Source organism: Prionailurus bengalensis, chromosome E1, assembly GCF_016509475.1.
Source record: "Prionailurus bengalensis isolate Pbe53 chromosome E1, Fcat_Pben_1.1_paternal_pri, whole genome shotgun sequence".
NCBI classification, from domain to species: domain Eukaryota; kingdom Metazoa; phylum Chordata; class Mammalia; order Carnivora; family Felidae; genus Prionailurus; species Prionailurus bengalensis.
In genome coordinates, this window is record NC_057347.1 from 25976051 (window position 1) to 25990888 (window position 14838).

Genomic DNA, 14838 nt, shown 5'->3' on the forward strand with positions numbered 1-14838 from the left:
TCCCACTTATTTCATGTCTGCTGTTGCATTAAGCATGTCACAACAAAAAAATGGAAGGTATCTGGGTGGCTCAGCCAGTTGAACATGCGACTTTGGCTCCAATCATGATCTCGAAGTTCGTGAGTTCGAGCCCCACATTGGGCTCACTGCTGTCGGTGGAGAGGCAGCTTCAGATCCTCTGTCCCCTTCTTTCTGCTCTTCCCCTGCTTGTGCTTTCTCAAAAGTAAACTTTTTTTTTTTTTTTTTAAGATAGAAGGTTGCTTGATGTCTGTAGTTGGAAAGGACAATAATCAGGGGGTCATGGCTTTAAAAAAAATTTAAAAAAAAAAATTTTTTTTTCAACATTTTTATTTATTTTTGGGACAGAGAGAGACAGAGCATGAACGGGGGAGGGGCAGAGAGAGAGGGAGACACAGAATCGGAAACAGGCTCCAGGCTCCGAGCCATCAGCCCAGAGCCTGACGCGGGGCTGGAACTCCTGGACCGTGAGATCGTGACCTGGCTGAAGTCGGACGCTTAACCGACTGCACCACCCAGGCGACCCTAAAAAAAATTTTTTTTAATGTTTATTTTTGAGACAAAGAGAGAGAGTGAGCAGGGAGCGGGGAGAGAGAGAGAGGGAGAGAGTCACAGAACCCGAGGCAGACTCCAGGTTCCAAGCTGTTAGCACAGAGCCTAACGCAGGGCTTGAATCCATGAACCGTGAGATTATGACCTGAGCCACAGTTGGATGCTCAACCAACTGAGCCACCCAGGCACCCCAGTCAGGAGTCATGTTTATGCTACTACAGTTAAAACCTATCACTTATTTGTCAAGGTTTGACACACTTGCATGGAATCAATGAATACTCTCAATTTTAAGGAGTACGTTACATTCCTTAAAATTCTATTTGATTCCTTTTTCAGTCAATTTAGTCTTTTAAAAAAATATTGCTTTTTACTCTGTGTGATCTGTTTTTTTTTTATCTATCTTAACCATGTTTTAAAATAATCTCTAGATGGTAATTCTGTTCTCTGAGGTTCTTGGAAGGAAGCATCTGATATGCCATTTACTGGGTCTACTTATGTTTCAGAACAGGATTTTTTTCTATTGTTTTGTAATTTTGTAAGAATTCATTCTATACCACTCTTTATCTTACCAGTTGTACCAGCATGGTCCTGGTGCAAAGATAGACAACAGACCAGTGGAACAGCACATAGAGTCCAGAAACACACCCACACATATATGGTACCTGAATTATGAAAAACGTTATACTATAGTAGAAAAGGATGGTTCTGTGTCAATTGGATACCAATTTGAAACAAAATGAAGTTTGACCCCTGACTCACCATACAGAAACAATAAATTCCAGATGTATTGTGATCTAAATGTGAAATACAATAAAATATTTAAAGGAAAACATAGAAGAATGTCTCTATGACCTTGGGCTAAGCAAAGATTTCTTAAAGACACAAAAAACACTAACCATAATGAAAGAAACTGATAGACTGGTCTGTATTGAATTAAAAACTTATGTTTATCAAAAGACATCGCTAAGACAATGAAAAGCCAAGTACAGAATAGAAAAAAAAAAAGACGTTTTTTGTATATATGTGGACTTAAGTTCAGAACATTTTAAGAACTCCAGTGAATCAACAAGAAAAAGACAAATAACTCAAAAGATAAATGGGCAAAGAACTTGTACAGGCTCTTTGCAAAAGAGGATATCCGAATTTCCAAGAAACATGAAAAAGCATTCAATTTCAATAGTGATCAGGAAAATGCAAATTATGACCATAATGCAATACTACTGTACTCTGATCAGAATGGCCAAAATGAAAAAGACAAACAATACTGAGCATTGGTGGAACTTTCATACACAGCTGGTTGAAATATAGATTGGTACATCCACTTTGGAAAATGATTTGGCGGTATCTACTGAACTGTCAGCATCCTACAATTATGTTTACTAGGAATGTAGGAATGTACTGTATGGACAAACAATTCCCCTCTTAGGTATATACAGAAAAATATGTGCATATGCTAACAAAAAGGCAGGTATGGTATGTTAACAGTAGCACTCTTCATTATAATTCAAAAGTGAAAACAACCCAAATGTCCATCTGCAGTAGAAAGGATAACAAATTAGAGTATATTTATACACTGGACTATTACACACCAATGAGAATGAGTGAACTACAACTTAATGCAAAAGCATAAATAAACCTTACGAACATAATATTAAGGGAAAAAAGCCAGACTTAGATGAATACCTACTGTGTGTTTTCATTATACAAAGACCAACCAGGCAAAACTAATTTGATGCTGTTAGAAGTTAGGATTTCCCTTGGAGAGGTGAGTAGTGACTAAATGGGACTCAACTGAGGCTACTGGACTGCTGGCAAAAAAGTCTGTTTCTTGGTGTGAGTACTGCTTGAATGTGTTCACGCTGTTAAAATTAATTAAAGCATACAATTATAATTTCTGCATGTCATACTTCGAAAAAGTCTACTTAAAAAAAAGGTTATTTAAAAAAGACACTCCATAACCAATCAAAAAGAGAAAAACAAAATTCAAGCCCCTGGCTTAATAAGATAGATTCTTTACACCCAGGTAGTCCTAGCATCAACTTAAATTTACAACTTTGTCTTTAGTTCTTCCTACATTTTTCATCTTTGAGGATTTTTCTTACTTTCTTAAAATTTAGCCATATATTTAAGAGAAAGTTACTCTGTTTTTTTAAATTGAGATATACGGGTCATAAAACATTATACTAGTTTTAGTTGCACAACATAGTGATTTGATATATGTATGTACAGTTGACCCTTGAACAATGTGGTGGTTAGGGATGCTGACCTCCACACAGTCGAAAATCCACATATGACTTTTGGTTCCCCCAAAACTTAACTACTTATAGCCTACTGTTGACAGAAGCCTGACCAATAACATAAACAGTTGATTGACATATATTTTGTATATTACATGCATTATATACCGTATTCTTAAAGTAAGCAGCTATAACTATAAAGAACAAATGGATGGCTACCAGAGGAAAGGTGGGTAGGGGGATGAGTGAAATAGGTGAAGGGAATTAAGAGTACACTTATGAGGAGCATTGTACAGAGAGTACAATGTACTCTCATTGTACATGAGAGTAAAGTACAGAATTGTTGAATCACTATATTGTATACCTGAAACTAATATAACACTGTATGTTAACTATACTGAACTTAAAATAAAAAAAATAAAGTAAGCTAGAGAAAAGAAAATGTTATTGAGAAAATCATAAGGAAGAGAAAATACATTACTGTACTATAAAAAAATCTTCATATAAGTGACCACACAGTCCAAACCCACGTTGTTCAAGGGTCAACTGTCTTGCCAAATGATTTCCACAATAAGTTTAATTAACATCCATCACCACACATAGTTAAAATGTTTTCCTTGTGTTAAGAACTTAAAAAAAATTTTTTTTTTAGTTTATTTATTTTTGAAAGAGAGAGACAGACAGAGTGAGTAGGGGAAGAGACAGAGAGAGGGAGACACAGAATCTGAAAGAGGCTCCGGGCTCTGAGCTGTCAGCACAGAGTCCAACATGAGGCTCAAACTCACAAACTGTGAGATCACGACCTAAGCCGAAGTCAGCCGCTTAACCGACTGAACCATCAAGGTGCCCTGTGATAAGAACTTTTAAGATCTATTCTGTTAGCAGAAAGTTACTATATTATATTATCCATCTTTGAAAAGGTTTTTGAGCTGGAGCATTTTTCAGATTATAATATTGCCAAATATTATAGGTTATAATATTGCCAAAACCAGAAGTCTTTTATGAAAAGGTGCTTGACTTCGATAGTCATCCAGAAAATGCGAATTATAACCATAATACAACACTATTGCACCCCCTCTTGTTTGAAATTTCCTTAAGCATTTTTACTTCTCAAGTGACTCTCTTCTAATTATGGCAGGGATCTAAACTCAGTCAACCATGAGGCAAAAGACACCAGTGATTTAGTCTTAACAAACAGTTCTTCATGTATCACTCTGGACTCACCTGGATTGTTTTTCCAGATTTATTGAGAAATAATTGACATCCAGTACTGTATAAGTGTAAGGCATACAACATGATGGCTTGATTTACATATATATATATATTGTGAAATGATTACCTTGCCACAATAGGTTTAGCTAACATCCAACTTCTCGAAACGATACAATAAAAAAAAAAGAAAAAAGGAAAAAAGTTCTCCTTGTGATGAGAATTCTTAGGATTTATTTACTCTCTTAACTTTCCACAATAGTACTAGCCATTCATCATGTTGTACATCATGACTGGAAATTTGTACCTTTTGACCACTTTCCTCTAATTCCTTTTCCCCCCTACCCTCCACCTCTGGTAACAAGTCTCTTGTTACAAGTCCCCTTTTCTGTAAATTTTGTTTGCTTGTTTGTTTGTTTTAGATTCCACATGTAAGCGTGATCATACAATATTTGTCTTTCTCTGCCTGACTTAGACGTACTAGTCATCTTCCCTGTTGTGCCTTACATTCTTAGGCGTTAGATGTACTAATTACTTTCCTTGTTGCACCAAGTAATCCCCCAGCCAGCAAGAAGGTGAGGAGACAGAAGTGACAGGAGAGTGGAAACTCCGGTTTGAAAGAGTGTGCTTTCTCTTTCCCTTGACCCTAGTCTGTTTGAGAATGCTGGTTCTTATGGGTATTCCAGCAGATTCATTTTTAAAAGGCCTTTTTATAAAATGTGCTTAGTTGAAGCGAGAAAAATTTAACAGGAATGTGCACACTAAATCTTGTGTTGTGGAACCATTAGTTCTCAGAGTCAGGGGAAGTAGTTAGAAGAATAATTTTGATATAGTGATATGTTTTCGTTAGTTCACAAACTGGTTATTTTCTCCTGTTAAGTCTCTACTTAAAGTTTAATTTAAATTGGGGAAAAAATGCACAAAACAAGATGAATCAGATGGTTGCAGCCCTCTTCTTCTGTGCTTAGCTTTCCAGTCGGTTTCAGGGAAGAAACAGAAGGGAAGACATGGTCCTGCAGTCTAGGAGCTTGTTATTTGACTGGAGACTCAGAACTAGCACACGTGCAGCAACAGCAAAAATGTGGAGTATAATTACCACCTATAACGTGGGGCATAAGAAAGAAGTACCTTTAATTTCTTTCCTCTGCATTTCCAAACATAGCTGTTTCCTCATTTTGTTTTTGTTTTTTACATTTTTATTATAATGCTTAATTTATTTTTGAGAGAGTACATGCAGGGCAGGAGCAGAGACAGAGGGGAACAGAGGATCTGAAGCAAGCTCTGTGCTGACAGCAGAGACCCCAATGTGGGGCGCCAACTCACGAACTGCAAGATCTCATGACCTGAGCCCAGCCGGACACTCAACTGACTGAGCCACCCAGGTGACCCCCTTATTTTGTTTTTGTGGTGCATGGTATTTATTTCAATATCTTTCCATTATATTTTCTAAATGGAGGTTTCTGAAATATGGTGGGAAAACAGTTTTTATTTTGTAAATGGGTACTATTACCCTCTCTTGGTTCTAGTAGCTTTGATTCTCTTGGATTTTCTAGTTACACAATCTTATCTTTTGCAAACATTGATAATATTGCAAATAATAAAACCCCTCCCTCCCTCTCTTCCCTTCTATCTTTTTATTGGGCAGAATTTGCTTTAACAACAATGTAAAATAAGTGTAGCGATAATGGATCTTCTTGGGGGCGCCTGGGTGTCTCAGTTGGTTGAGCATCTGACTTCAGCTCAGGTCATATCTCAGTTTGTGAGTTCGAGCCCTGTGTTGGGCTCTGTGCTGACAGCTCAGAGTCTGGAGCCTGCTTTGGATTCTGTGTCTCCCTCTCTGTCTACCCCTACCCTGCTCACGTTCTGTCTCTCTCGCTCTCAAAAATGAATAAATGTTAAAAATTTTTTAAAAATTAAAAAAAACACAATGGACCTTCTTGTCTTGACTCTGACTTCTCTTGAAATCCTTCTAGTACTTTATCCTTATGTTTTCTTATATTATATATTTGATTATTGCATTTGTTCTATTTGTTCTATTCTTTCTAAGAGCATCATTTATCCACTGACTTCTGTATCTATCATGCTGTCTCATTGTTTTTTTTCTCTTTTCCCCGGTATTCTGAGTAATTTCTTTTATAGCTTAACCAGTACCTTATATGCTAATGATTTCCAAATCAAGAAACAAATCACTTCTGTCTTGAATACCAACATCTGTATTCCTAGTTTTGGGTATTGTTATCCGATGTCCTATGGATACTGCAAGCTTGACATACTCAAAATTGAAATCCTTTCCCCATAAAAAAAAGTTCCTTCTCCCGTGTGTCCTAAGCAGAAGCTGATGATTTACCAATCACCTGGTCATTCATCTAAGGAAGAAAACTTAGTTTTGTCCCCTTCCTCTTCCTGCCCTCTCCTTCTCACATACAATTGAAACACAAATGTTTTTATTAAATGAGGCCAAAAGAGTTGGATTAGGGGCACCTGGGTGGCTCAGTCAGTTAGGCATCTGACTTCAGCTCAGGTCATGACCTCACGGTTCATGGCATCCAGCCACGTGTTGGACTCCACGCTGACAGTGCTGAGCCTGCTTGGGATTCTCACTCTTTCTGCCCCTCCCCTGCTCTTGCTTTCTCTCTCTCAAAATAAATAAATAAACTTAAAAAAAAAAAAAAAAAGAATGGGAACGGCAAAATGAAATAATCTCATGTGTAAGGTATTATGAATGGTGTGAAATAAGATCCTCACATTTGTGGTGGTAGGAAAAAATTCTATTAAAAAAAACACACACACGTCACAGCCCCAACTAATAGGGAAGTTGCAACATTGATTTTCAGGGTAAATAACACGACTGTTTAAGAAGACACTTTGATGGAACTTTTTAGCTGAGAAGGGCACAGCTTAGATGTACTAGACAAAGAGAGAGCTGAACGTTTATGTGGAAGAAAGGGAGAAGACTTGAGTTTCTACAGAGAATCATTGTGAAAGAGAGTGGGTGGGACCACCAGTTGGAGATGTCCAGAGATGTGAAGAGGGACTAGGAGACAAGAGGGCCAGTAAGCTAGAATCAAAGGAAAGTTCCTTTCTTTCTGAGAGATTCTCTGTAATGAGGGTGGCCTGGGGACTATAGGACCGTGATGTTCACTTCCGAGTTGTTTGCTGTGCTATGTTGTTAGCCCTTCTATGACTCCCATAAAAAGATACTATCCATAACAGCCTTGCATAAATGGTGCTGAAGGAAACTAGAATGAGGTGCAGTAAAAAGAAGTGAAGCTTTCACCATATCACCTCTCCTCGAGGCTAATGTGGCTGGTGGCAGCAGTGTGTGGCAGAAGGACAGTTCAAGGCTATTCCCTTGAAACAAAACCCCTTTCATTAAGGATATTAGAAGAAAGTGATCATTTTTATTGATTTTTTTAAATGTTTAGTTATTTTTGAGAGAGACAGAGATAGAAAGAGAGAGGATGGGGGTGGATAGAGAGTGGGGATGGGGAGGCAGAGATTCCCAAGATGGCTCTGCACTGACAGCAGAGAGCCTGATGTGGGGCTTGAACTCACAAACTGTGAGATCGTGACCTGAGCCAAAATCAAGAGTTGGATGCTTAACCAACTGAGCCAACCAGGTGTCCCAGGAGAAAGTTATCTTTGAAAGGGGGCAGGTAGGCACTTATGTGACACCTACAATCTAGAAAGGAGATTAACACAAGTAAAATCATAATACAAAGCACTGTAAAATACATGCCATAGAGTGGTATATACAAAAAACTATTGGAGTACAGAATAGGAAAACAGAAACATTGAAAATCACCACATCAAGGGGAGGCTTTGATATTAATGAAAAGTAGAATGAGATAAAAGTATCTGAATGCATATATAATAAAAGCAATGTGCATACCAACAACACACAGATAAATGTGCTATGAGTCACTAAAAACTCTAACAGTGATTTCTGCAATAGTAAATTTAAGAGCACATTTTTAAAAGTGAAACAAAATATTTGTTGATTAAATAAATGATGCATGAAGAATTTGTTAAGTAATTCAGAATGGGAGAGTGATAAATGAATCAGTGCAACTAATCAAGCAAGAAAAATTGTAAAATAAAGGAATGGATGGCTTACAAAGAGTGTCTGAGATCTTGAGTTGATACATTGGCTAAAAATAAATTTGAGAATGAACAGCATAGATGCTAGGATATCTCCGTACTTTACCAAGATCACAAACCCTGGTGCTAGCCAGGGTGAGGTCAATTGATGAAGACAGATCAAGGACAAAGGGTTTAGAAAGCTTCTTAAATTCTGTTATAAGGAGCAGTAAAGATGGAATTGGAGGCAAAACCTCGTCGCAACTGCTCCTGATTCATTCTGATCATAACTGGCTACTCTGAGTACCTTATGGCAACTAAGAAATACTAGTATAAGAAGCAGGAAAGAGCATGTTTGTGTGTGCGTGCATGTGCACGTGCATGCGTGTGTGCGTGTGTGTATGTGTGTGTGAGAGAGAGAGAGAGAGAGAATATGAATGAAAGTCTATGTGTAATTTGTGAGTGAAACATTGTGATTGACAAAATGAAAATCAGATTGTCCAATTGTATTTGCCGTAAGTATTCCTCCCTAGCTTTTGTGATTGTAAAAATAATACTGGATTTTCATTTGACAAATACAAGGAACATGGTACCTGAGTTGCTTGGAATGGTTAAGCACATGGTTCTGATATTTCTGAGTATTTGAAGAAAAGAAAGAAACAATCAGAAGCCCTGGCCAACAGTTATTTGTCCACTGTGGTCTCCATACATGCCAAAGGTGCAGACGCAAATTTGGGGAGAGTGGTGGAAGAAAGGTTTTTGACCAAAGATTAGGGATGGACTGAACAGACTAATTGCTAAAGGGTCCCCCTTCCTAAGGTGAAGGGGACAGACATTTGTTGAGAGCTATGTGTCATGTGGGCACGTGGACGTATCATCTTATTGATTCTCACAAGGGAATAAAGCAAGTGCAATTATCTTCCTTTAACAAACAAGAAGGGTCTGAGCGCTTACACAGTGGGTGAAGATTGGAACTTGGTTTAGATACCAGGTTTGTTAGCTCCATATTACCACACCACCATGAACCCTAAGTAAGGATGAAGATTCTTTTTTACAACTTCTTACTGACTCTCAGGAACAAAAAATCTCTGTGAGACTCTGATGGCTGTTTGACACTAAGCAGAAACCCCCCCAGAAACAGGTGAAAGTTATCAACAAAAGCCCATACTTTTTGAGGGCCTCTTGGGACAGACTCCTGCTTTTGGGGAAAAAAAATATGTGTAAAATAAACTGAATCAACTCCAGATTCATTCAACCAATACTATCCAAGTGGGACTAGGGAAGCCATTCACTAAGGATGAACCAAATTCCAGCTTATTTTTCCTCTTGTGAGAAACAATTAGGTAAAAAGAAGAACAAAGATAGCAATAACAAACTATATTTAAAATTCTGCTTATCAAAGGTCAGCATAAATCAGTGAAAAGAACAAGTCAGAAATATATTTTTAACATATCAAGTGACAAAGATTTAGTGTATATAAAGAATTTCTACAAATTAATAAGAAAAAGACAAACAATTCCATAGAAAACTGACAGAAAGACTTGAACACACACTTCATAAAAGAATAAATATGATTGACTGATAAACATATGAGCAGATGCTTAGCCTCACTGGAAATCAAGAAAATGCAAAGTAACACCAGAAAGGCAAAACATTTCACATTCATTAGACAGCCAAAACTTGAAATGTCAAATAAAACCAAGAAATAGAAAGGGTATAAAGCAACTGGAGCAAATATACACTGCTGGTGGTTGTGTACAACAATTTGGAAAACAGTTTGGCATTATTTGGGATGTTAAAGATGTGTAAACTCTATGACTCAGCAGAAATAAATCCCTAGAGAAATTTTTGCCATGTTCCCCAGAGGGTAGGTACAGTAATGATCAAAGCAGAATTGTTTGCAATAGCTAAACATTGTAATCAGCCCAAATATCTCTCAAGAGGACAATGGTTAAATCAATTTCAGTATAGTCAAACAGTGGAGTATTATACTGCAGTGAACACAAAGTTTTGCCATATATATCAACATGAGTGAATATTGCAAGCATGTTGAATGAAAGAAGTAAGTTGCAGAAGAATACACACGGTATGACAACATTTTTATGAAGCTCAAAACAAAAAAACTGAGCATCACAGTTTAGGAATATTTACTTCCATAGGTGAGCTACATAATAAAGAAAAGTCAAGGAGTCATAAACATGACATTCAGGATAGGGTAACCTCCAGGGAAGAGGGAGCAGGATTTGAGATGGGGCAGAAGCACACAGATGTCTTCAGTGGTATGAATGGTGTCCTTTTTCTTAGCCTGTGTTTTGGGTACAAGAGTGCTTATCCTATTATTCTTCTGCCTGATATATATTTTATATGCATTCATTTGTATGCATAACTTAAAAAAATGAAGAAAGAAATAGCATTAAGGGCTTAGAAATGCATTAGTTTTAATAGGACCTCACTAATTTCCCCTCCCTAATCAGTTAGTATTCATCACTTTTACTTTGCCTTAATGATTCTCTTTGGAATGGAATTTGCAGTGGATAAAAGGATTAGACAGCAGTAGGTAAAATTGCTAACTGTTGGTAGATCTGCAGTTTGCTTTTGACATTTAAAAAGTACAAGGTAAACTTCAGGTGTGAATGACCCCTAAATGCTCCATGGACATTTCAGTAGTTCCTCCATTAATGAAGAAGATGTTTTTGAAAATCCCTCTGTTGATAGACACTTTGTTTCAAGAGATAGATATCATATGGGTAGTTTGGGATTAGGGCTCAGAGCCACTGATTCCCCTCCTGGCTCCCAAACCAGGCGCCACAGCCAGACATTCCCTTTCTCCCCTGAGATAAGCCTTGACTCTCCAAGTCTCTCAGACTGGAGACCAGAGGGCGACCTCCTGCTCAGGGATGGGAGGTCCCATATGGTGGCTTCCCTGCTCCCGCTCTGCTTTTCCTTCAGCTCCTCTTTGTTAGCTGCCAAAGTTCTAACACTTGAGGAGACCAGACTCTTCAAACTTCCCTCACATCGGGCTGTTCTAATGAGCTGAGTTATCAGAGTATTACTTACCAGAGCTAAGTCATCTGACTGATTTCTCACAGCTCTTAGGCACCCCTGCCATACAGGTAGCATTATTAGCTCCTTGTCACTTGTCTGACTCCTAAAACTTTGGGGGCTTTCTTTTGGGAATCTATTTTTCACTTTGATACTTTGAGTGGCTATATAGCTTCAGTGGCCAGTGAAAGGTATTGGAAGAAGAAAAGAATGGGTGAAATTTTTTTCAATGAAGAGGTTAGGTGCACCTGTGCAGCTTAGGCAGTTAAGCATCAGACTCTTGATTTTTGCTCAGGTCATTATTTCATGGTTCGTGAATTCGAGCCCCACATCCCGCTCTGCGCTGACGGTGCAGAGCCTGCTTGGGTTTCTGTCTCCCTCTCTCTCTGCCCCTCTCTCACTTGCTCTCTCTCTCTCTCTCAAAATACAAAATAAAAAAACAAAATGAAGAAGTTAAAGGACTTTTCACTGATGACTACTATAGATAAACTTCACAGATCTAAAAGACCAATTATTTGCTACCAATAAAGGTCAGTCTATTATATGTCAGGCCGTATTGGCATGTATTATCTTTTCTGTTGGTACCAAACTTATAAGGAAAGTATAACCGAGATTTAAATACATATTGGTCAAAATCCAATAACCTGTAAAAATCTGAATCAGTCACTGACTCCAAACCTCTTAAGGCAAGGACAGCTCCAGCCAGTGTGGTGAGGGACAGTGAAGGTCACATGGCCTGTTACTCTGAATATGCAATAACATTAGATTCCATCACTCCACTGCCCTAGTTCAGTGTATAGAGAATCCATATTTCTGGTGGAAAAACACTGCTTTTTCAAAACATGTTTTCCTGCATATTTACAGAGGCAAGCATTTGAGGCATTGTGGACCAACAGCTTAGAAGCCTATTTTTTACCTAATGAAGTTTTGGGGGGGGGTTGTTTATAGACATCCCCCAAATATCTAAAACTAGAAACGTCTCTATTTTTGGGCACACAGCTTAAGAACAGCTAAGAGAGTAGATGCCAAACTTCAACCCAGAGTGAATTTTTATGACTTGAGCTGTAAGCCTATGAAATTAAGGGTTTAAAATGGAAATGCTGACACAATCTTTGCACTTCGTAGAACGTTGAGTGCTAGTGGGGGTGGTGCTATCCTCTTGCTGCTGCTGGCCTCCTCTGTGCTAGGAGACTTCCTGTCCAGCTTTCTTTACTATGGGGCCTCTTGTTCTCTTAGATCTCCCCAAGCCTTCCCCTTGCCCAGCTAGGAAAGGAAGCTTAGATACAGGCCCATCTGGAGATACTCAGTGTGATGCCTGGACGGACCATAGAGTGCAGCCTGTGGAGCCCTTACTGGTTTCAGAGTTTTGTGGTGTTGCGATGGCGCTGTCTGTGAGCCCTCCTAGCCTAAAATCTCCCAAGTGGCCCTGAGAGGTACTACACTGAGCTATCATGCTGTGGCAAGTCAACACCTTCCTGGGAATACTTCCCATGATGCCGAAGGCCACCATTCCTGAGGTTTACAGGACTCCCCCTGGATTTGCCAGGGCCTTTTGGCTGAGTTCCCATCATCCTGAAAGAAAACCTCTGTCAGAAATGCTTTCCTTCATGGCAGCAAGAATGACATGTATTGATGGCTGCCCGAAAGCTACCTCAAATCAGTATGATTCAAGTATGCAGACTTTGTCAGACTGCCTGGATTCGAATCCATACAGTACCTATCTCACAGGATTGTTCTGAAGATTCAGTGAGGTCATATACTCGGAGTGCTTGACACTCACTCGGGAAGGCCTGGGTGAGAGCGGTGTGCTCTTTTACCCTGAATCAAGAGGCAGGGTCAGGAACTAAGAGGACTGGCTCTGGGAACACTGCACATGAGTGAACCCAAGGCAGATAAGATGGAATTGATGACTTCAAAATAAAATTTTATTTGCCTGATGTGTTACAGTGTATGGTCTCATAATTTAATCAGAGCATCCTTAGGGAGGTTGTCTCCATTGTACAGACTAAGGCTCAGAGAGCTTAAGTGACATGGCCAAGCCCATATAGCTAGCAAGTGAAAAGCCAGGGCCTAGGTGCCTGGGAGCCTGGGGGGCTCAGTCAGTTAAGCATCTGACTCTGGCTCAGGTCATGATCTCACGGTTTGTGAGTTTGAGCCCCGCAAAGGGTGGGCCCCTCTTCTCTCTCTCCCTCCCCACTCTATGCCCCTCGCTCACTTGCATCCTCTCTCTCTCTCTCTCTTTCTCTCTCTCTCTCTCAAAAAAAAAGGGGGGGGGTGGCTTGAACCACATCCTGATACTAAGTTTGGTGCTTTTTTCACTATTCCATGGGTTTCATGGACTTAGAAGGACTGGCTGATGGTGATGGTGGAGTCCTCATCACCTTATGGGTTCTTAATCTAAAAGGTGGACATTATACCTTTAAAACACTCACTATCTAAAGAAAGCATATCTCATTTCTTTATCACTGAGAACCCCAGAAAGTACCTTGGAATTGGTACAATCAAGGATCAAATGAGCATGTTTTTAAGTGGACTATATTGAACTGTCTAACTTAATTCTTCTTTCTTTCATACTTTCTCCAATTTTGGTTTTAGTAATTTTCTTTCTCTCAGAAACTGTCTTATAAAATCTTTCACTTCATGATCAGAATTTAATTAGAAAACAATAGAGTAAAACAACATAAAATCAAAGGACACTGCTGGGAAATTTTTCATAATTTAGTAAAATGTGCTTAGAGTTTTAATGCCTATAAATATATGCTTATATACACTTGTATATATATTTGTGTATATATACACAAATAATGAAACAACAAAACCCTAGTTTGCTACAACAAGAAAGGAAAGTATGGTATGATATAAGAAGAACTATCATTTCTTCTGCACAGTGGAGAAGACTTTTCAGATTGTACCAACCTGGAAACCATTCTCTTTCTTTAAAAAAGAAACAGAGAGGGGAGCCTGGGTGGCTCAGTCAGTTAAGTGTCCAACTTCAGCTCAGGTCATGATCTCACGGCTCCTGAGTTCGAGTCCCGCATCAGGCTCTGTGCTGACAGCTCAGAGCCTGGAGCCTGCTTCGGATTCTGTGTCTCCCTCTCTCTCAGCCCCTCCCCTGCTCACACTCTATCTCTCTCTGTCTCTCAAAAATAAATAAACATTAAAAAAAAAAAAAGAACTAGAGAAAGAGAAAGGGAGAGAACACAAGCAAGTGAGAACAAGAGAAGTCAAAGCTGTAGAAGACAGAGAGTGGATGGCTGTGGCAGGCATTTTGCAGGGTGCACAGTAAAAGAAAATGAACCTTCATATGTTATAGCTTTAAATGGTTCTGTTCAGGAGCAGATGTGGAACAGTTTTGATAGTGCTGTGGAAATGCAGTTCAAAAGGGCTGTAGTTAAAGAGTAAACTTTGAGCAATTGCAGACAGAAAAGCTGAAAATTCTGTGTGATTATTGAAACGCGTTTGGAGAAGGTAAAACAGTGGTGACTGTAAGACAGTGGGACACAGTAGATGGGCAAGCAGTGCACTGTAGCGAGGGCAGACAAAGAAAGAAGAGGAACTTCACAGGCCCAGGAGAGAGCTGTCCCCCCAGTGCTTAACATCAGAACTGAGTTATTTATTACTATAGCTGTATTTATAGATTTATGTTCAAATTAACTATTTCACAAAATATGGCTCATTCTATGATATGTTTTTAGTCATT